Source organism: Schistocerca gregaria, chromosome 2, assembly GCF_023897955.1.
Source record: "Schistocerca gregaria isolate iqSchGreg1 chromosome 2, iqSchGreg1.2, whole genome shotgun sequence".
In the NCBI taxonomy this organism is placed as follows: Eukaryota; Metazoa; Arthropoda; class Insecta; order Orthoptera; family Acrididae; genus Schistocerca; species Schistocerca gregaria.
Genome location: NC_064921.1, coordinates 611,545,763 through 611,570,674, shown reverse-complemented (window position 1 = coordinate 611,570,674; position 24,912 = coordinate 611,545,763). Strand labels below are relative to the sequence as shown.

The window sequence follows — 24,912 nt, the reverse complement described above, 5'->3', positions numbered from 1 at the left end:
TTCGAACCTGCGACCGTAGCGGTCGCGCGGTTCCAGACTGAAGCGGCTAGAACCGCTCGGCCACAGTGACCGGCTGTCAGAAGAACGTTAGCAACAAAAATCTGAAAGTCGGCCTGGCAACTGCCTTTAAATGTTCAGAAGTGAAAAACTATGCACTTCACTAAACGCAAATGTTCATAAATGAAAAACTGCGCACTTCACAAAAGTGATTACGCTATAAGTAAGTCACAATTAGAATCAGACGTGAGGAAACGCAGATCGTAAGTAATTACTTTTTTCCACAAAAAAATCGCGAAGTGGTCTGTTTAATAACCTAAAACTAACAAAACTGTATCGTTATAGATCCCACTGATGATGCCTTAGAACAGGAGAAGGCGAAACGCGTATGGGATAAATAAAGTAACTAGAAGCAGGAAAAGGCAGTTTTATTTACAAAACAAGTACAACTAGAATCAGTTAACTCATACAAATACCTGTGATTAAAAAGTTGTTGGGATTAGAAACGTTATGACCACATGGTCGAAGCGAATGGGGAGGAACTAACATGTGCCAGAATGTTAAGTACGTTATGCCATTCACTTCACAAGTGTCTGAATAATTTGTGTGTAGGCGTAGAATTGATTGAGGATGTCCACTTGAAGTGGCGACAAGCAAAATGTTGTGCATCACATGGAGATTTACATGTGGTTAGTGAAGAAATGCTTTGCCTTCTGTCATATAGGGGCTACACGCGCGCGGAAGGAATACATTGAGGGTTGTACAGAAGAAACAAACAGGAATACAATACTATAGAGAGAGAGGAGGAAGTAAATGAAGATGAGATGGAAGAAGAATTTGACAGAGCTGTGAACGGCCTAAGTCAAAACAAGTCCCTGGAGTAGAGGACATTCCCTAAAGGTTATTGAGATACTTTGGAGAGCCAATCATGACAGATCTATTCCAACTTGAATGCAAGATATATCGTACGAGTACAGGTGAAATGCCCTCGCAATTCAAGACGACTAATAATTCCTATTTCAGAGAAGGATGGAGCTGAACGAACCATCAATTTAGTAAGTCATGGTTGCAAAATACTAAAACGAATTATTTACAGCGGCCGACCTTGGGGAAGATCAATTTCTGTTCTGGAGAAATGTCAGAAAACGCTAGGCAATACTGATTCTACAGCTTATCTTTAAGATACGCTAAAGAAAGGCAAAACTACGTCAGTTACATTTGTAGATTTAGGGAAAGCTATTGATGATGTTGACGGGATTACACACATTTATCAGGAATAAACTACAGGGAACGAAAGGTTATCTACAACTAATAAGGAAATCGGATTGCACATATAAGAATCGAAGAACATATAAGGTGAATCATTAGTTGAGAAGGGAATGAGACACGATTGTAGCCTATCCGAATTGTATTCAATCTGTGAACTGAACGAACTGTGAAGGAAACCAAGGAGAGATTTGGAAGTTAAAATTCAGGGAGAAGAAATAAAATCTTGCAATTTGCCGATGACATTTTCAGGGATGGCAAAGGGGTTTGAAGAGCAGTTGAACGAAATGGATAGTGTTTTGTAAAGAGTTTATAAAGTAAGTATCAACAAAATGAGCAAGTGTAATGGAAGTCGTCGAATTATATGAGATGTTGCTGATAGAATCAGATTCGACAATGAGGCAGCCCAAGTAGTATCAGTTTCGTTATTTCGGCAATAAAATAAATAACGATGGCTGAGGTAGAGGGGATATAAAATGCTGTCTGGCAATAGCAAGAAAAGGTTTAATGAAAAAGAAAAAAAATTAACAACGAATACAAAATTAAGCGTAGGAATTGTTTTCTGAAAATATTTGGGTTGAGTGTATCCTTGTACGGAAGTGAAACATTGATGACAAGCAGTTCAGACAAGAATAGAGCAGAGGCCTTTGAAATGTTGTGCTACGAAGAGTTGTTGAAAATTATGTTTAGATCGAATAAGGAGAGGGTACTGAATGGAACTGGGAAAAATACAGAAGCTGGTAGCACAACTCCACATCTCCATCTACATGGCTATTCTGCAGATCACTATGAAATGCCTGGCAGATCACCTTCACACTAATTCTCTATTGTTCCACTCTCGAAAAAAACTAACATTTATATCTATCAGTTCGAGCCCTGATTTCCCTTACTTTATTTCGATGACAGTTTCTCCCTGAGTAGGCCGGCGTCAACAAAATATTTTGGCAATCGGAGGAGAAAATTGCTTATTGAAATTTCGTGAGAACACCCCACCGCAACGAAGAACGCATTTGTTTTAATGATTTCCACCCCAAATCCTGTATCATATCCGTTACACTCTCTTCCCTGTTTCTCTGTAATACAAAACTTTCCGCCCTTCTTTGAACTTTCTCCATGTACTCCGTTAATCCTATCTGGAAAGGATTCTACACAGCGCATCAGTTCTCCAAAGAGGACATACAAGCGTAATGTAGGCAGCGTCTCTAGAGGATCTGTTGCATTTTCTAACCGTTTTGCCAATAAAACGAAGTCTTTGGTTTCCCTTCTTCACAATATATTTTATGTGTTCTTTCCAGTTTAAGTTGTTCGTAATTGTGATTTCTAGGTGTTTAGCTGAATTTACGGTCTATAGATTTGATTGACTTAACGTGTAACCGAAGCTTAACGGATTCCTTTAGGACTCATGTGGATTACCTCGCACTTTTCATTTTTAGGCTCAACTGCCAATTTTCCCACCATACAGATTGTTGTCCAAATCGTTTTGCTGTTGGTTTTTATCTTCAGATGACTTTACTAGGCGATAAACGGCAGCTGAAACAACCTAAGACAGCTACTCAGATTGTCTCCTAAATCGTTTATGCAGATAAGGAACAACAAAGGGCCTACAACACTAGCTTGCGGAACGACAGAAATCAGTTTTACTTGATGATTTCCCCTCGATTGTTACGGGCCGTGACGTGACGGCGAAACTTCCACTGGTACGCAACGTACGCTTTATATCGTTCAGGGGCTTGTAGAGTTGTAATGTTAATATCTATGTGACGAAGCACCAGAAAAAAAAAGAAAAAAAGTTAGACTGCATTCGATGGAAAAAGTGACTCAGGTGTTTACCTTCATAAGACTCAGATACTTCCGTGTGTCACAAACAGTACTACAAATATACGAAACTATCATCTCGTCATTCTACCCCTTTCTGACGATTTTGAATTAATTTATATTATTTAAAACCATCACTGTTCTGTTTTATTTGGTCTAACACAAAAAAAAACCGATTGAAAACTATCCGTTGCAGCCGCTTGATATTGTTGCAGATGCTAGGTATGAAGACACCTGAAAAATATGTCCCAAACGAGAACAAAGAAACATGCTATCTCTTACGATGAAACTGGTCACATTACCCCAATAGGTAAGAAAAAATGGTAGTTATGTAAGCCTTCAGAAAATTATATGTAGCTCATAAATCTTATTTTCTTTTTCACTTTAAAATACTTGGTGTTATACTTCATAATAAATAGGTTCAAAATGAGTAAGCGGCTAGTTTCTATGATATCATCGTTCGGGAAAATTTATTTTCCCTTAAAGTGGCCACTTTTCCGCACTTTCCCTACAGCTAACTTGATAAGCAGCCCTTACCCGTCGTATTTCTGTACCAACTGAACCAGCGGTGCGAAAGCTATCAGAGCTACACGCAGCGTTACTTACGTGAGCGGGTGCGGCAGAAGCAGGCGTAGGTGGTGGTGGCGTTGTGTGAACTGCCGGAGTGCTTTCGGGCCGCACCGCACCAGATGGCTCTTTGAGCCTGGCCGCTGCTGACTAGGCGCGCGTCAGCGCCCCACATTAATGTTGCAGCGAGTGCCATACTTGCGACACCCCAGTAACCACTGTTGCTTTTGAGCTCTGAAGTTTTGAAATGACGCAACTGGGACTGAAAAACAATAAAGCCAAAGCGGCACACGCTGCTGTTTTCTTACGGTCAGCTGCACGAAGCCCACTTTGCTTCTCGCGGACAGCGGTCTCGTGGTTTACAGGCCGTTCATAGCGGGGAAGAGTCGTTCTCAACCAGAGCAATCGCAAGCGTGGATCGCCGTGTCTTCAAGATATAAAAACAGCGTACAATAACCGTATAATGTGGCACAGAAAGTAGAGGACGTCAGATAGATAGCAAACTAACTTGGCCGGCCGGGATGGCCGAGCGGTTCTAGGCACTACAATCTGGAACCGCGCGACCGCTACGGTCACAGGTTCGAATCCTGCCTCGGGCATGGATGTTTGTGATAACCTTAGGTTAGTTGGGTTTAAGTATTTCTAAGTTCTAGGGGACTGATGACCTCAGAAGTTAAATCCCATAGTGCTCAGAAACATTTGAACCATTTGAACCTTAGGCGTACTTGGAAAATTCACTCTTTAGATTTAATAAAGCGCCTCAGTTCAGCAGTATTTGCAAAGAAATGGTTCAAATGGCTCCGAGCACTATGGGACTTAACTTCTGAGGTCATCAGTCCCCTAGAACTTAGAACTACTTAAACCCAACTAACCTAAGGACATCACACACATCCATGCCCGAGGCAGGATTCGAACCTGCGACCGTAGCGGTAGCGCGGTTCCAGACTGTAGCGCCTAGAACCGCTCGGCCACTCATGCCGGCAGTATTTGCAATACATATGATTTAAAAATGAAGAATCTAATTTATACGGTCTGTTTCCTGGCAGTAATGAGTTCCAGAGTCGTTTTTGGTGACTCAACTTACAGGTGTACCATTTTCTGATACTGAAGCATGTACGTCTGATGGTAGCCCAAAAAATTTTGCGATCATTTCTTCAGAGAACTACTTACAATACACATTTATTCATTATAGCAAGATTTCTCTTTCCTCAAAAAAAAAATAGTGAAAAGCATGAACATAACACCGCCATCAACAAAGCTTCAAGGCGTTAACAATAATACAGAACCCTTCCCCATGTGGTCCATGTAAAGTTAATGATGTAATGTAACGAAATGTGAAAGTCGACATTGAAAAAGTGGGTTTGACAGCCATGAGTAACTTGTAGGAACACCAATTCTCAAATTATCTTCTGCGAAGTCTTAATGATCCCAAATCCCTGTCTGCGTTCTTACTGAGAGAAAGAGAATTTTTTAATACGGTAACAAATGCCAAACTTTAAAACAATAGAAACCCACATATATGATGATCGCCGTCTGGTCACCGTTTGTAAAATTTCAGAAGGCGGTGGATCTCGGAGTTTCGGAAGTTTTTCGACATAGTAGTTAATATAAGTAAATTAATGAAAGTTCCGAGGACACTGTTTCTTCCGTACTTGATACTGCGCTTTGTTCAGTCCTCCAGGGACAGAAAAAGTTAATCTTGTCTCAGGATTTCAGTATTATCTTCTTAATCTTAAAGTCTGCATGAAAAAACATACGGCGTAACGTTATTAATTGCCTTCACTAAAAATTCCCAAGAACAGAATCTAGGCACTCCACTAATGGCTGGGATATGTTCTATCTAATGGTATCAAATGAACATGGCTTGTTTGAGGACGTCCACATTGATGTTTGGTTGGTCATCGGTCTCATCGGATTAGGGAAGAACGAGGAAGGAAGTCGGGTGCGCCCTTTCAAAGCGAACCCTTCCCTTTGTCTGAACCGATTCAGTGAAATCACGAAGAATCTAAATCAGGATTACCGGACACGGGTTTGAACGGTCGTCCTACCGAACGTGAGTCCAGTGAGCTAACAATTTACGCTACCTCGCTCGGTGTGTCCACAGTGATACTGGTATTAGTCACCATGAGGCATTTGCAGCAAAAGTGATTAGCAAACTACAAAGAGCAACTAAAAAGAAATAAATGTTCAGTAAACCAAATAAAAAGGCAGTAGTGTCATTTCTCAATTAGGAACTTGAAACTTTTATCTCAGGACAGGAGCATATAGAGTAACTACGGCTCAAGTTTGAAAGAATAGATGACCGCGTGCTGGATAGATACAGTACGTACTTAGGAGAACAGTTCATGATAGAAGGAATCCACCAAGGCATACAGCCACGGCACACAATCTTCCTAAGACATGCACGTTACACCGTAATAGGTATGAAACAAAGCATGCCGTTGTAGATAAACAGGTAGATGGAGAGAGAGAGAGAGAGAGAGAGAGACAGAGACAGAGAGAGAGACAGAGACCCTAAATGAAACCCGTTTGTTGTCGAAACAGCCATGCATAAAGTCTTCAGCACATGTCGTGGCAAAATAGTATTGAAAGAGCTCTCATAAAACCCGAAGTAATTCGGGTCGTGTGTGAAGACTGCTAGTGGCATCAAATTTAGTGTCCACTCATGGACGAGACAGGGACTGAAATTTATGACGACAAGGCAAAAACATTAAGGCTCAACACCATTTTCAAATGTCCCTTTACGAAGGAAAACCAAGAAGAAATGCCCCAATTTAATCCTCGCACCGTTGCAAAGCTCACTGAGACAGGTTGCATAACTCCAGAGCCTGGCGAAATCGCCGCTATCAGATTCTATGCCGAATTTGCTGCTAAATTAGCCCCTCTTTTAACCACGATAAACAGTACATCCCTTGAACCAATTGACGGATGAAAAGACATGTCCCATTCATCTACAAGAAGAGCGGCAGTAGTAACCCACCAAACTACCGTCGAGTATTCTCGACATCCATTTATTGTAGACATTTACAAGTAGAAGCCACGACGCTGGGATCACCGGTTTGCTTCAAATTTTGTACACCTCTAGTAGGCCACTAAAACAACATAATGTGCAAGTAGTGAGGTGCACTACTCAGGCGATTCAGAGAAAATCGCAAGAGAAGTTTTATGCGTCTCTTGTGTACCGGTTGTGTTGCGGAGATGCTGGATGTTACAATTCATGTCCTGTTTACGTCCCGTCTGCACGGTCTCGAGTGCCCGTAGTTGTTTACTTCTTCATCGCCGCTAGTTTAGAGTCCATCACTACCGACGCAGTATGGCACGTTCATACAGACAAACCACCATCAAGATCAGTTTTCAACCCGATCATGCACGGCCGCGAGCTTTTGAAGTGGAATCTTTTATACGTGACGACGTTAAAATTGATCCGCAGGATATAATGGGTATCCATGTCTCTATCATGAGCAGTGTTGTCTACGTCAAGTTAGTAAGTGACGAGGTGTGCAACAGAATCGTGCGCGCACATGCGACCGACCTTAAATTCAAACATCCTGATGGCCATATTGGGGCAGTCTCTATCGATCACGTGGGGCTTGTCCTCTGTACGATACGAGTTTTCGAACTCCCATTCGAAGTACCACCAGATGTGGTCATCGAGGCTTTCCAGCCTTACGGTAGAGTGGTCAGCCATATGGCCAAAAAATGGACCACCTTTACAACGTACCCGGTTCTTAGCGGGGTATGACAGATCAAAATTGAACTGACCAAACATCTATCTTGTCATCGGCGGATGTAGAGCGATCGTTATGTGTGACGGTCAGCCACGCACTTGCTCCGGTTGTAGCCAAAAAGGGCACGTCCAATCGGATTGTCTCCGACGACGGCTTACTCAAATCGCGACAAGTGAATCTATGCCTCTATCTACGGTTACGACCCTTTCTCTCAATTATGCCGAAGTTGCACGGGCAGCAACCCTTTCAGATGCTGACCACATTCGTCCGATAACGGTCCCCGATAGCGAGACCATGATGGATTCTGCAGTACCGGATCCGGCCTCTACAACGGCACCCCCACCTGAAGATAATCACCGACCGGCCTTGCAAGGAAGTATGGATGCCAGGATGGACATTGACCCACGGGTTGTGCCGACAGCGGCTTTTATTCCAGACACTGGAGCGTCTGAAGAGATCCACCCACATTCGGATAGTGAAACATAAGTTAGTAAACAGCGTTACCCGCGGAAACACAAGAGACGGAGGCGTGTTCCATCGGACGAGTGTTTGCAGCGAACGTCTGACATGGACTGTGGACCACCCGACGATGGTACTGGCGGTACAGAGGCCGCAGTAACATCACATCCAACAGTTCACCATGGTGACGGTTTCAGTCACTCCGAGCCCACAGAACAGCAGGATTACACGCAGACAGCAGCTGCCGATTACCAGCCAGTAGCGCCGAGTACCCCAGCAGCCACCAACAGCTACCAACAGCCGACGGTATTTCATGGCGACTGGGCGGACGACGGTGAGGAAAACTCCTTGCCCATTGCATCGGACGACCCACGGGGGAATTCACCCTATCAGTGTTGATCCTTTTCATCCTCAGCGACGGCAATGAGAGAGGCTGACGTCATGTGCACACACCCCTGACAAGGGTGTTGACGGCCAATATGGGTGCTATGGATAGACCTCAAACTTATCGTGTTGCAACTATACAGGGTGTTACAAAAAGGTACGGCCAAACTTTCAGGAAACATTCCTCACACACAAATAAAGAAAAGATGTTATGTGGACATGTGTCCGGAAACGCTTAATTTCCATGGTTGAGCTCATTTTAGTTTCGTCAGTGTGTACTGTACTTCCTCGATTCACCGCCATGATTTCATACGGGATACTGTACCTGTGCTGCTGGAACATGTACCTTTACAAGTACGATACAACATGTGGTTCATGCACGATGGAGCTCCTGCACATTTCAGTCGAAGTGTTCGTACGCTTCTCAACAACAGATTCGGTGACCGATGGATTGGTAGAGGCGAACCAATTCCATCGCCTCCACGCTCTCCTGACCTCAACCCTCTTGACTTTCATTTATGGGGGCATTTGAAAGCTCTTGTCCACGCAACCCCGGTACTAAATGTAGAGACTCTTCGTGCTCGTATTGTGGACAGCTGTGATACAATACACCATTCTCCAGGGCTGCACCACCGCATCAGGGATTCCATGCGACGGAGGGTGAATGCATGTATCAAAAATGGTTCAAATGGCTCTGAGCACTATGGGACTTCTGAGGTCATCAGTCCCCTAGAACTTAGAACTACTTAAACCTAACTAACCTAAGGACATCACACACATCCATGCCCGAGGCAGGATTCGAACCTGCTACAATAGCGGTCGCGCGGTTCCTGACTGTAGCGCCTAGAACCGCTCGGCCACTCCGGCCGGCTGAATGCATGTATCCTCGATAACGGAGGACATTTTGAACATTTCCTGTAACAAAGTGTTTGAAGTCACGCTGGTACGTTCTGTTGCTGTGTGTTTCCATTCCATGGATAATGTGATTTGAAGAGAAATAATAAAATGAGCTCTAACAAGGAAAGTAAGCGTTTCCGGACACATGTACACATAACATATTTTCTTTCTTTATGTGTGAGGAATGTTTCCTGAAAGTTTGGCCGTACCTTTTTGTAACACCCTGTTTACATCAATACTACACGGACGAGCGCTAAGTTATTCTTGCTCCAGGATATGTTGAATTTTGCTTCCATCGATATAGACCTACTCCAGGAGGTGTACGCGACTACTTCCCAGGCATGTACGGTTATGACGCATGCGTTTTTCCAGCTTCCCCCACAAGCAGCGGCGTCGCTGTACTTCTTCGAGAAGGGATAGTGGTGGACGATATCTATTTCTTCCTGGGGCGAGAGGAACGGCACTCATAGTACTGGGTGTCCGCCTCATCTATATCTACTCACCCTCGGGACGGACAAACGTCGCGAACGTTCACGATTCTTTGCGGAAGACGTCGTCCCGCTCTACTAAGCTCGCCACGACCATCTGGTGTTTGGAGGTGACTACAATTGCGTACTGACACCCAGTGACCAACTCCCACGACATAATCCGTGCCTGCAATTCGAGACGCTAATCCGAGACCTGCAGATGGTGGACACTTGGGAACATCTTCACGACCACCGACCGGGGTTCACACACTTCACGAGTCACTCTTACAGTCACATCGACCTGATGTATGTCTCACACTCTCTTGCTGCTGGGACACAGGATGCGGATCTGTGGCCTGCAGCTTTCTCGGAGCACTCAGCTTACGTCTGTGCCATCACCCTACGGCGGCAACAAGCGGCAAACATATCCAACGAAGATCAGCTGGTGGTTGGACTGCGCCAAACCGGCACTGAGGCGAATGTTGATAACCTACCGTCACGACCACGCTGCTTGGCGTCGACATACACTCGATTTTTATTCGGGGTATTGCGAGACTGCGATGCTATGGCGCCGTCTCCGGAACGACAAACGGTGGTGCACCGTGCTAAGGGCCAGATTATGGCTAATATGCGACGCCACCTAGAGGGGGTAGTCATTCACTCAAGGACGCAGCATAGGATAGCGAGGGAACGCCCGTGTATATTCCAAGTACTTCGTGAACCTAAACGACGCCAAAGAGCTCTGATACGCTTCATCGACACGGAGGACGGTCGTCGCCTCACCACGCAACAAGACATAAGCACAGCGTTCTACGATCATTATTCCCAGCTCTATTCAGCCCAGACACCTGATCCGACAGCACCGGAGGACGTCTCTCAGACGATTTACGGTACTGTCAGCCCGGCAATGGGAGAGTCCCTGATGGAAGAAATTAAGGAAGAAGAAGTGATCGAACCATTAGAAAAGGAGCTGGAAGCAAGTCCCCGGGTCCTGATGTACACCCCTTGGAATTTTTCCGGACTTTTCAATATTTATTAGCCACCCGATGGACGGACATCTGTCGCGAACTACTATCCTCGGAAGTGCCGCGCTCAACGGCCCTGGTAGAAGGGATGATTATTCCTATTCAAAAAACGTCTGTTGGCTCACGGATGCAGGACTACCGCACACTGACGCTATTGAATTGCGACTTTAAGATCTTTTCTCGGCTGTTGGCGGCGCGGATGCAGCAGACCTTACAACACGTTATCTCAGCCGATCAAACGTCGTTAGAAGGAGACAATAACATTCAAACAGCACTCCCTGAATATCGTGACTTGATCTCACTGGCGAGGACATGTCGTCTGAAAGGTGCGCTGGCGGCAATCGATTTTAGTCAAGCTTTTGATTGCATGGACCACGACTATGTGGAAGCGGTCCTCCAACATATGCGACACCCACAGTAATTTGTCACTGTCGACTTCTCTGTGGTGCGACATCCAAGGTGATCGTCAACGGTCGACCTACGCAGCCCCTCACCATGTCTCGATCGATACGCCAAGGCTGCCCTCTGATCTCTTTACTTTACGCTGTGGCCATGGAACTACTCCTTTGCAGCCTTCACCAACCGGCTAACGGGTATGACGTTACGAGGCCACACTTTCCGTTGTAAAACACACGCTGACGACCTGGTGATTGTCATCTGCAATGGCGACGACACCGCCAGCGCACTGAGTTGGGTAGCTACATATAGCATTGCCACTGATAGTCTATCAACGTCGCAAAATCAGCGGCGATGAACATCGGGGTTGGACTGCCTGAGGACAGCGTCACCCCAGTGCAGCTCAGAGATACATTGAAATGCCTCGGCATCGATTTCACAAACGATATACGACGAACCGCAGCTCACAACTTTTGACGACTTTTTACGAAATGTTCGGACTAGGATAGCTAACAACCGCCTACGAGCACTGGACATCGTCCAACGCACCCAGTATGCCAACATACATTTAGCGGCACACATTCCGCACATCGTCCAGATATTACCGATTCCGGTGATGTTAGCTCGCCGTATACTGGCGGCTTTTAGGTCATTCGTGATTTCAGGAATGCTTTTCAAGATCAAATATGAGGCTCTCACCCTTCTCCCGGATCGGGGAGGATTGGCCATTCACGTTCATGACAGGTCGGTCGCCCTATTTGTGAGCACATTAGTCAAACTGTGGCGCCGCCGTCCGGACAGTCTCTCGAGTTTGTTATTAGATGATTCTACAACGGTGTCTTTTACCTCGAACTCAGTTACGTTCGACTTGCCTTACCAGCGACTCGACTGGGGACGGCAAGGACAGTTTATCATGTGCTGCAACGTGGAAGACCGGATAACATCGTGGAGAGGAAGCACCCGAACGTCAACCGGCGAGTAATGTGGAGAACGATTCACCACGTAACGTTGGACGCTGCCGTCACGGCGATGTGATATATTACTGTCAACGGTAAGCAGATGACCAGATCAAGGCTACATGCGATCCGTATGGTGGACTTACCCATATGCACGAGCTGTGGCGTTCAAGACAACGATGAACGCCGTCTTAGCTGTGGTGAGTCTACAGCAGTGTGGCACTTAGTGAAGCAAATGTCAGCGTACTTCCTTAGGGTGAGGCCGAATCATATCGAACCCAAGTCTGTATTATTCCCGGATGAGACGTATTACCCAATGCCGTGACGTGGCTTCGTGGACATGCAACGCATTATTTGTTTCAAGACGGCACTAAGGACACTTTAGACTTTTGGAACTTTGTAGGGACGGCATTGCAAGATCCACCGTAATCCAAAGTATCGACAATATTTTTCCAATTATTTGTGGAGCGCATTCCACGACCCTCCGCGCAGCTGGATCATCGCGGGTAAGAGAAGCTAAAATTACAAGACGATGATAGAACACTACACGGTACAACGTGGGATCTACTTTGGTCACTACGAGAAGTCATACCTGGATGATACAGCAGACGGAGAGTTTCGTCGTGACCCCCCTCACTGTGTATCAGTATTTTCCCTTTTCCTCTTACAAGTCCCCAGTGCGAAAGGTTCTTGACAGCTTTTATTTCCCATCCGGTACAAGATGTAGTACACCCTTAGGTTTTATTTAATGGCTTCCTTAGCCACACATTTTGTTCTCTTTCTTTCTCCCCTTTGGTGCACCTGTAAATATGTTTTCAGTTATGTGCGTACCCAATTCGACGCAACGAGTGCACTTATAAGTTTCCGTGACTTAGTGATTAAAAAACAAATTAATTAATAAAATAAAATAAAAATCAATTAAACCGTTGCATCCCTTGGACCACATCCCCAGAAACAGGAGGGAGGAGACATCGTGGCCAGGCCTCGGGTTGCGACCCCTGCCCACCTTGCCTCCGCCACCCCACGACCTGATCCATTTTCCATAAAAAAAGGGGGTAGAGTCTTCGTAATAAAAAAAAGTGTTTAGAATTGGAGCTTCGTAATACAAACATCAATGACGCGACAGTTCGACTCCTACTCGAAACTTGATTTTTAGTTTATATTGTTTTCTCTCTCATCATATGAATTTATGAAATGATCGTGTGACATTGTTGGCCTGGAAGCTCGACCGCCGGGTAGCAAGTTTTATTTCAGGTGAAGCCACATTAGGCGACTTGCGCGTCGCTGATGGCAATATGATGATGACAACACAACACACCAGTCTACGAGCGGAAAAAATACCCAACCCGGCGGGAATCGCATTGGGGCCCGCTACATGGTAGGCAAACACGTTACCACTTAGCTGAGCAGGTGGGTGCTTGAGACGTAACATAATTTCAGAAAACCACTTGTACCTGTGTGAAGTTTTAGTGAGTTTCGTGTTATTTGACTACTAACTATTTTAATTAAATTTAGTTATTACAACAAACATATTTATAACTATCGACAAATAAATGAAGAAAAGCATAGAGTTTTCCTGAAAATGTATGCCTTTCGTGATTTCTGAAATCCCATATACATGAAATTTGGTAAGGTACTCGGAACTACTTTGCACCTCGATGCTTCGAGCTGCAGACACAGAGGCAGGCCCCATTTGGCAGTTAACCTGCGTAGGGTGAGACGTTGCTAATGCAGCAATAAAGAATTATGTAGGTACAAATTTTTTGAATATCACAGAATTTATGCTACAAAAATGAAAGTTCGACCAGGAGTCAAACTGTAGTCTCATTCACGTTCGTCTTACTAAACTCGAACGCTAAACACTTTTTTCTTTAAAAAAAATCTCATTTTGTTTGCTATTGTTCGTTGCATTTGTTCAGAGCGGACTTCCTATGACACCAGTTTAAATTTGATCCATTCACTCAATTATTTCATTACAGAGGGCAGCTAACACTCTGAGCGAACACGCTGATCTACCATGCCGGGTATATAAAGGCAGTCAGGAAGGTATAGTGTTACGTGGCTTACTAAAGGCATTTGACTCAGCATCGCACATACGTTTATTATCTAAACTACGATTACACAGGGTGTCAAGCGACAGTTTTGACTGATGGAGGATTTCTTGGTGAGCGGGAGTCTGCTTGCCAAATTTGTGAATCTGTCTGATAGGCCTTGGAAGGCCGAATGGCACCGACTGACTGCTGTGTCATCTTCAGCTGATTGGTCCTACTAGCCAACAGCACTTCACAGGCCTTGACGGTTACCCATCCATATGCTAACCAAGATCAACAGCACTTCACAGGTCTTGACGGTTACCCATCCATATGCTAACCAAGGCCAACAGCACTTCACAGGTCTTGACGGTTACCCATCCATATGCTAACCAAGACCAACAGCACTTCACAGGCCTTGACGGTTACCCATCCATATGCTAACCAAGACCAAGAGCACTTCACAGGCCTTGACAGTTACCCATCCATATGCTAACCCAGACCAACAGCACTTCACAGGCCTTGACGGTTACACAGGCATATGCTAACCAAGACCAACAGCACTTCACAGGCCTTGACGGTTACTCATCCATGTGCTAACCAAGACCAACAACACTTCACTTCAGTGACCTGATGGGAACCAGTATTACCAGCCACCTGCCAAATCTACACTGGTGTACCAATTATTGGCGTGCAACGTATGGCGTTTACTGAATAAATCTTGACATAGACTAATCACAACATTTGTTGATGTGATAGCTTCTGTATCAAGTACTTTGCCAATGTAAATCCGAAAACTGGAGCAGTATCCATTACCACAGCACAATTTGAACGTTTTGATGTCATTTTAGTGTCTCTTTTGTTTCAAGTATTGCCTAAGCACAATTCGTCCTTGAAATAGTATTAGAGTTTCATTGATGTAAGTATTTTGGCATGCTTATAATATTTTTTTTAAAAAAAATGTTCAGTTCTTTGATGACGAGTAGATGTTTTGGAAATGATCTCAAGTATCAACTTTTGCATTAGCTGCAACAAAATTCTCAAACAATCTCTACTCATTACCTTTCAGGGGAATGTTTGAATAAACAGCAAATCCTAGGATCAATATAAATGTGTGGATGGAAATTTCATCAATCCCACCCACAAAAATAATAAAAAAACAGCTTTATTTCACCCTTGCTTATTGGCATTCATTGATTCAAACGTATGGAAATCATTGTCATTTGTATAGCATAAAAAATTGTTTGTTTACTGTTGTGTTCAGATATATCACCTGTGACACAAAGGTCATAAAAATCGTCGACTTTGTTACAGTTTTGCACATTTTCATCCCTCATTTTGGCATAATGAGTACTCGTAAAATGCACAATGTTAACCTGGTTGCCTTTAGGATCAAACCACATATTGGGTGGTTATAATTAAACTGATCGTGTTCTGAGTGCTACAGTGCAGGCTGTATACATCGCAGGCCGCTAAAACGCTGCAGATATGTCCACTAATTGGTGTGCTCGCAGAGTATGCTGAAAAATCATAGTTCCACTTTCTGCCACCAGGTGAAAATATGGCGCTGTAAACAGTCATAACGTGAGATGTTTCCTATTTTGACGTCAGTATGCTGGTTGTCATTTGATGACACATGTTGCTTCCTTTTGTGAAATGGCTCTTGATGATGACGTTGCTGTAGTTATAGCTGAAAGTGCAGCAAATGCCTCAAATTCTATTCCCAGGGCTCAACTGTGTCACAGGAAATGTCTCTCCCTTGGTCAACTGTTCAAAAATTTTGTGGCGCATTTTACATCGGTATCTCTACAACATTCAGAATGTGCGCAAAATGAAGTCCCAAGATGGACTACAACACCGTGACTTCACCCTTCCTTTTTCCAGCATGCAAGGAAATGGGTGACATGTGGGCAGGGAACATTCTTTTGATGGACAAGGCTCATTTTACTCTTAATGGTGCCATGAATACACACAATTTCACATGTGGGGTTCTACTCTGCCACATGTTATGCAGAACATCCATTGCTTTCACATTATGTGACTGTTTGGTGTTGTTTCACAAGCTCCTTTATTCTTGGCCCATTTTCTTCGAGGAGATGACATCTCATGGGCCTGTTAGAGTAAAATGACATCTGCCCATTATAAGGACCTCCTTGTGCAACACCTGGATATCAACTTTGCAAGAATGTATCTGTGTCCACACCACTGTTTTCATGCCAGATGGGGTGACGCAACATGTCACTTGCCAGGTGAAAGATTTGCTTTAAGAATCCTTTAGTAATGACTGCATCATCTCTAGGCAATTTGAAGATGTATGGCCTTTCATAGACCCACCCTAAATTGATGAGACTTCTAGTTCTATCAGGGATGTATCCAGATTCTTCTTGATACGAAGGATGGCAAATGACACCTTATCACTCTGACGACACTGGATATGCTGTGAGCAATAGTCGAGAGACTGTATTGAACTCAGCTTCTAACTTGTGACCATAAACATGTCAGAACCCCTGTTACGATGTGTTTGACGTTCTTTCCCTTTTCCTGCATCCACACCACTTTCTGACTGCCTACAGCGCCATATTTTCACTTGATGACTTAAAGTGGAACTATTATTTTTTCGGTACAGTTAATGTCCCCCACAAACTAATGAACAGATCTACAATGTTTCAACATTCTGGGTTTTATACAGCCCACACTGCAGCATATGGAACATCATCAGTGGAATTATAGCCACTTGATGCTTTCATCACTTACTGAGCTGTCAGACAAATCGCCACTTTTGGGCGACGGCAATCATTTTGCCCAGTAACGTTTTCTCTTCGTGGCGTTTATGCTCTTATGAATGTCAAAGCTTTTTCAAAATAATCGCTGTGAAACAATTCAGCCCCTACACAACTGTGACTTTCTCTAAATTATCGTTCCTTGGAAATTTCGTTCTTACAATACTGCACCTGTTTATTCTGCAACTCAGTTACGTGGTATACGTACATTTTCTTTACCAGGCTTGGCAAAAGCTGCTGAGCGAATATTTTCCATGGTAATATATGTGTGGTAGGTGGCAAGTACTGCGCGGCCGTCAGCTGTGTTGCTGGTCAGAACGTGCGCCATTACCCGACCCGGTCATACCCTAAGTTGTCAGCACACAGGGCTGCCACCTTAGTGGAATGCCCAGTAAAATCAACTCCATACTGAACGTGCTGACGGCTAATGACAAATAATTGTTTACGCTCATTTTCATATTTCAAAAAGAAGTTTATCTGCCTTTTTAACTAGCCAAGCGTGTTTACACATGAAAGTAAAATTGGGGAACCGCTGTATTTTTTTGTGTTTTTGAGGCATTTCTGCAGACGTGTAGATAATATTGTGTTTTTTGACAAGCCTGATACATATGTAAAACAATTAATTTAAGGCCTTGTTTTGTAATACCCCAAGTACAGTATAGAGACCAAAATTTAGTGCAGAAATACGTTGCTGACGGTAAACAATTGGGGCATAAATCAACAGCTGATTTTATTTCGCGTTTTTCGTGGTTTGCAGAATAGTATTTAAAGTAAAACTCATATTCGACAGCTACATAATACTAATACATTAATCATATTTTGTAAACAGATGTTGATTTTTAATTATTTATAGCGAATACGATATGTTATGTACTCATTCCGATATTCCATAGTGAATGGTATACAGATTTCAATGAAATTTATCGTTGCGAGTCAGTCAGTCCATAAACAACTTTTTGAAGTCAGTAATGCAAACATATTTGACAAAATTTTCCGCATTTTACACAACTGAGATACTTTCATTGTGTATGTTATTATCTTTTATAAATAATTCACGACATTTGGATAATTTAGAGTACAGCCAAGGTGGTGCTACATTGTGATTGGCTGTATCATTTTAATGGCTGCTAAAATACAAAGTCAAAGTGTCTCTTCTCCAATTTGCATTGGGAATAGGTTAGTGGAGTTTAAAGCTCGGATAATTGCGAGAGTGCAGGATGTGTTGGAGAGACCACTTCCATCTGTATAGTGCAGAGAAACTTGTGTTAGAAGGGAGTATCCGAATGGTCCACATTGCGAAGCAGTTGTTGAACTGTGGGTTGTGGCCATGTGTGTGAAAGTGTGTGCTATTGCAAGAAAAAGAGCCAGCTCTAAAGCTAATGTGAATGCTGTTTTCTTTTATGTGCTTCTGTGCTCCACTCATTCATGTGCTGTAGGTGACTGCTTTTCCTTTGTAGGAAGTACGGTACACGGTATATTAGATAGGCATAATCATAACTAACAGGTTGTACAATTCCATACCGCTATATTTTATTGTCACAAACATCGATCAGAGTGAATTAACTGCAGACCCCTCGCCCCCACCCCCTCCCTTACTGGGGAGCAGGTGAGAGAAAGCTTTCTGTACCAGCAGGATGTCAGTGCAGTGGAGGTGTTAACTGATGAGAATCGGCGAGGTGTGCCAGTGCGAAAATCGAAAATTATTGGTGGAAAACTATCACTTCAACAAAAAAATATTATGAGCTTGTCAAAATACTATGTATCAATCAAACTCTAATACTATTTCAAGGACAAATTATACTTAGGCAATACTTGAAACAAAAGAGATGCATAAATGACATCAAAATATTTAAATTGTGCTGTGATAATGGATACTGCTTCAGTTTTCGAATTTACACTGGCAAAGTACTTGATAGAGAGGGAGGAGCTGCTAGTGGTTGAGGAAATGGGGATGGCAGTGTGGTAAGGCGGTATGATGGTCCACGACCGGCGAGGCGCGGGAGGCATGACGTCGAAATCAGCAGTGGAGAAGAGGGCATTGTACCCGGTGTGGTGATTAGAGGGTGACGAGTCGGCATCACCCTGAGCATCGGCAACAGGAGAGGCATATACAGTGGTGATGATAATGAGGGCTCCATAGGTCATGAAGTGAGATGTTAAACCCACTGTATCAATGGAGGAGGGCAGCGGTGGGGGCGTGGCATGATAGATTGACCTGGAGACTACACTGGGGCCTGACTTTGCGAAACTGGTGGAATGACTAACAGCGAGTCATGTAGCTTGGCATGAATATCTTTCAGCAGGAAGTTACTCATATTTAGTTCTACTTTGAAGTGGGTGTCTGCTGGCTGTGGAGGCGTCGATGCATGGGATGCCATCGAGGGCTCGGCTAAAGTCCATGCAGCCTTCAGTCTGTTGAGTACAGTGTAGTGCTCTTTCCCAAGATGATAATGTTGGTGTTCCATGTGACTGTGTGGTATGGGCCGCTGTAGGGGTGCAACTGGCTTGATGGCATCTGTGTGTAGTGTAATGTGGGGACAGGTGTTTAAGCCCTCATGAACAAACATTGTAGACTTTGTGTGATGGGTAGGTGGCGGCACGCAGACGTTGCATATATCATCATGCACTCACTGCATTAGTTTTGGCAGGTCATGGTCTGGTGTAACACCTCGAGCGACAAATCCTGCACGAAGGCAGAGCAGCTCACCTCAGCAGCGGAGAGGCACTACGGCAGGGGATTGGTCCACAATTCTGAAGACCAGATTAACACTGCCTTGAGCATGTTGTGCCATCAGTTCACTAGGCCGTCTGACTGGGAGTGGTAAGCAGCTGTGTGAAAATGATGGCACTCACAAAGTCAGCACAGGTCACTGAACAAGGGAAACTGAAACTGACAGTCTCTGTCCTTCATCAGTGGTGTAGGGCAGCCAAACCTGGCAATCCAGGTGCAAACAAACTCCTTGGCAACTGTGTAGGCTGAAGTATCTGGTACTGGGGCGGTTTCAACCCAATGCATCACACAGTCAGTCATGGATAAGATGTGCTTTGAACCCTGCGACTCAGGGAGTGGTCAGACCAAATCAGAATGAACGTACTGAAAACGCCCTTTGGGATAGGGAATGTCCCAAAGGGAACTGAGCGTGGTGTCCTACCTTTTCCTGTTGACAAGGGACACAGGCCCTGGTCCATGCAGTGCAATAAAACTTGATGTTGGGCCAGATGAAATATTACGTGACTAATTTGAGTGTGGCATGTACGGCAGGATGTGCAAGACTGTGCAGCATGTCAAACAGAGTTTTACAAGAGGGCTGTGAGACGACTGGTTGTGTCCTTCCACGTAACACGTCACAACAAACAGGTCTGGTGGTTGTTGACAGTGTGCACTGTTATAGTTGTAGCCCAATGTCTTGTCCAGTGAGTAATTGTGGTAGGTTGGCCTGTGCGTTGGCGAGTAGACCAAAGTCCAAATGAGTAGATGTGGTCACCAAGGAAAGGTTGTTCACGACTATATTTTCTGCATTTTGGACGTGTCTGACGTCTGTGGTAAATCGCAAGACCAGGTAGAGGTGGCGAAAGTGTCTTGGAGTGATGTTAACAAAAGGGATTTTGATCGTGTCTACAAGAGGCAGTGTCATCCTGGAAACAGCGGACCATCTCATAGATATACAAAAGCTCTCTATGGAAAGTCGACGGCTTCATCTGAGCAATGGACAACTTTTGAGAGAAGAAACGCAGTGGGTGTGTTACTTCGGTGATCTCTTATTGGAGTACTGCGCCAGTCGCGCGGTCGCTGGCGTCTGCACTGATCACAAGGTGTGCGACCAGTGATGGAAGGGCGACGGTGACAGCCTGCGGGATGTCGTATTTAGTATTGACGAAGGCCATATCCATTTCAGGCACCCGCATCAGCCATCTTTTGCCACTGGTGTTCATGCTGCGCAGTGGGTCAGACAGAGGCACGAGTTTTTCATCAGTATGTGGGAGATCATGCTGTAAAAATTGATGACTTCCAGGAAACATCGTAGTTCCTGATAATGCGAGGGGGGAGTGGGGCGGGAGAGGGGAAGGAGGTGGATTTTTTCCCTTTTTACAGGCGTGTGGTGTATCCCCGAAACATCAACCATATGTCCACTGAAGATGACACACGATTGCTGTAGTTGGCATTTATCATTATAAATTAGGATGCCTTGTATCACTAACTTGACAAAAATGAATATCATGTTCATCAGGAGACTGCGAGAAAATAGATAAGCACGGCAGAAGGACATGTTAAATTGGACGTCGCCAATAAACCTCTGCCAGGACTGGGCCGCGTTTTTTTAACGCATTGGCATAAATAAAACCTCGAATATACCGAATGGCGCGATTATTACAGTTTTTGGAATATCCTCGTCAGCCATAGGTATCTATAAATAGGCCCTTTCACAGTCTACAGCGCTGAATTTCGTGTGCAGTGCCTTAAGTTCGGTACAGGGTAGCTGTCTATTATAGGCCAGACATTGAATTACCAATAATCGCCACACAATCGCTAAGTATTATCGTATTATCGTTTTAGAGGACGATTTTGATATGAGAAGCCTAGGCATTGTGAGGCCATACAAAATCAGCACACACGAGTTCATCCACGTCGGCTTGTCTTGAAAGACCAGACTAGTGCTGAATAGATTTTTCACAAAATGGACATTTTTAATGAAAGGTCGTGGTATCATTACGAGATAAATGTTGCCGTGAATGCATTTTAAGACTTTTTTGAAAAGATTTCTTTCCACACATGTTACACTGGAATGGTTTTTCACCAGTATGAGTCATCATGTGTCTGTTAAGTACAGCAGTCTGTAAAAAACTGTTTGAACATTATTTACAAAATAATGGCCGCTCACCTGTATGTTTTCTCTCTTGTCGCTTGAAGTATTTTTGATTAGGGCACCATTTTTCACATACGTCACAGACAAATCCTCTTAGTTGATTGTGAACTAAGTGTGTCACTTCAGGTCTAGTTTCTTGCTGAATCTCTTGGGACATTTATCCCTCTTGAAAATCAGTTTGTAATCAGACACAGTCATGTACTGAACTACGAAAGACGAATCACAGTTCACATTTCCCAAAACCCCCTTGTCAAGGAGTGTTTTATTGCCACCAAATGCTCTGCTGTAATCTCCTCATTTTTCGTTGTTGGAGGAAATTGAGCGGCTGATTTCCAGTATATGAAGGATGTGAATTCTGACGACTTTCAGGTAGTTATAATGAATATTGAGTATTTTTCTCACTTTTTACCTGAAAATTGATATCACCTGTTCTTCTCACATCAGGATGGACTTTGCTACAAGGCAAATTTTCCACTTTTTTCAAACTGTAATCTTATTATTGTTTTTCACCAGTTTCTAACATTTACATCCACATCTGTACTCTGAAAAAAACCGTGTGGTGCCTAGTGGAGGGTATGTCACATTGTACCAGTTATTAGGCTTTCTTCCTGTCCCATCCACGAGTGGAGCGCGGGAAGAATGATCATTTGAATGCCTCTGTGCCAGCAGTAATTATTCTAATCTTATCCTCACGACCCTTATGTGAGCGATACACAGGGGATTGTAGTATATTCCTAGAGTAATCATTTAAAGCCGGTTCTTGAAACTTTGTTAATAGACTTTCTCGGGATATAACGTCTATCTTCAAGAGTCTTGGTTGTTTGGCTTGTTGTTTTAAGGTCATCAGGCCCAATTCACATTCTGATGTACTAGTATCTACCTGCGATGAATTAAACAATGATTTGTGTACGTTCTGAATAAGTAAATCACTCAAACCGCAGACTGGATCAGAACTTGATTTGCAGTCTACTGTTATGGAATCTCATGATGATGAACAAAGGTTTCTGTTAGCAGGAAATACATCTGAAGAACTCAGTTCAGAATTATTGTCATTTGTGGAGCTGCACACAAATAATGTGCTTGATTTTTCTGTCTGTTTTGTTGCAGTAGTTTGAAGCTTAAACATGTCGCTTTTGACAATGATGAAGTTAGTTTCGTTAAATTCTCATTGATCTGTTTCTGCTTCTTTGCCAGCACCCAGTAGTATCCTAAGCTTAGTATCTCTTCTTCATACTTTTGTCTGAAACTGTATGAGCTTTCCACTTGGTACACGCAATTGTAACATACTTCTGACAGCATTCCATCTCCTTCAGACACCTGTTTTGAAGCCAACGTAATGTCTTCATCGTCGGGCAGTTCCTGCTGAGCCCTATGAAACTCGCTAGACGTCTCGGCGATGCATGAGTGGAGAAGGTCATTGGCTGCTCGCATATCCGAGTTGGAATGACAGAATTCAGAGTGTGCAGCAGATGTCGTGTCCAGCTCATCCAGTGTCTGCAAAGTAGGAGACGACTTCGTATCATTGGCTGGAAGGGAGTTGCTGATCTTGTCGCTGATCGGCCATTGGCTATCATGGTGCAGGAGCAGAGTGCGGTTCAGGTCAAACAGTAAATGGCAGGGAGGAAAATGTCTCCAAGACAGGTGCCACCAGTTCAGCCACCAAGAGCGTCCATGGCATAGTTTAGTGGTTGCCAAGATCGTGAGTAATGGAGGTGATGCCCACCACTGGTATCATGGAGTCATTAGCTACACACAGTTGCATAGGTGACAGTGGTAGTTGGTGCGAGAGGTGGTGGAATCATGCTGATGTTGGCTGTGGTCTCAACCAACTAGAAGGGAAGAATTCAGTTGTGCATCATAAATGTAGAGGCAAGAGCCATCTGGTCATAGATGAGACCTGCAGACGCTATCATGAAATGGTGATTTGTGGTGACTTGGAGAGGGCAAGCGCCCTGGTGCACCAGTATAAGGCTGCGAGATCAGTTTGAGTACGAGCAAGGCTGTCCACAATGTAGCGCATCAGTGTCAAAACGAGTGCGCAACCATGACGATGCGCGTGGGCGGGCGTAGTGCCCAGCTGACTCACATTGTTTTGACTGCCAGGTACAGGTTGGTGACTGTGCAGAGGTGCACTGGTGGTAGCCTGTACTGTAGGCTTTATGTTCGTCATCTGGGAGACAGCATGGAGTAGTTGTGGGTTTGACATGGTTCGGTGAGTTCTAGTGGCCCACATCTGCAAGGTACGAGGTGCACAGTACTGGCTGGGAGCACAAGCGTGGTGACAACTAGGCTCATCCAGATTCATGTGTTGTTGGCAGTGTAGGTAGGGAAGCTGTCAGCTGTAGTATGGTCGCAATGAGAATTAATCAGCAGTGCTGTCAAACACTAACTTTCTTTCAGCCAGGCATAGTTTGAAAACTAGTGAAGCACTCTTCCCTCCACCATTTGAATGCTCTCCGACAGTTTTATTAGCCACAAAGTATGATCCAAGGGCAGGTTTGTATCAATTTGCAGGTGAAGCTTGCGCCACAACACAGAAGGTGTTCTGTGATGGAATGAGATTCCACTTATCACCAGATGAAGTTGTTGCTCTGGCGAGCAGTATAGGCATTGAAGCGAAAGTGCCTTGAAAATCTCATACTTGTTTGTTTGTGTCTACACATCAAGCAGAAAGTCGCAAATAAGATAGGCGTTATCACCGAGGTGGTTGATTAGTTCTGCAAATTTGTCATTTCCCTCAGTGATGTTTGTGGACTGCATTATGCACTCACTAAGTGAAAACGACAGCGTAGGTGAGTCCACATTCAGTGAATGGAGTTTCAGCTGAGGACGTGCGAAATGGTAAAGGTAATGGCTGTGTGAGGCTGGCACCATCATGAGGTGAGCGTTGCCCAGGGAGGTAGATGTGGCAGGAGTGGAGGCACTGCAGAGTGGCACGTCATAAAGCAGCAAAGAGATATGCAGCGTGGTTGGTGCGGAAGCATCTGGGAGTAGCGCATCATAAAGTGATGGAGAGAAACACAGCATGGTTGGTAATGCAAAACCAGAAGCATCAGGACGGAGCATGTGGTGATGAGATGAAGGTATGTGCAGTGCATTAGATGTGTGCAGTGCGTTACATGTGAGCCGAACATGAAGATGGGTGTGACTGGTGGTATGTGGTGCTGGTCCGTGGGAGCTGCCGGACACAGTGAGTACATGATATGCTCACGAGGTAATGAGTCTGGTAATGCAGTTGTTCTGAATCTGGGCATTGTGTCTGTCAGTAGTGGTTTATCTT

At 44.3% G+C, this 24,912-nt stretch overlaps 1 protein-coding gene across 1 annotated transcript in view; it reads right to left on the bottom strand.

Moving 5' to 3' along the window:
• Positions 1-3,750, bottom strand: part of LOC126336258 (follicle cell protein 3C-1) — a 45,110-nt gene extending 41,360 nt beyond the window's left edge. Inside the window, exon 1 of the mRNA XM_049999753.1 lies at positions 3,685-3,750. The gene's annotated coding sequence lies outside the window, so the exon portion shown is untranslated. The remainder of the gene's footprint in view (positions 1-3,684) is intronic.
• Between the last annotated feature and the right edge of the window lie 21,162 nt (positions 3,751-24,912).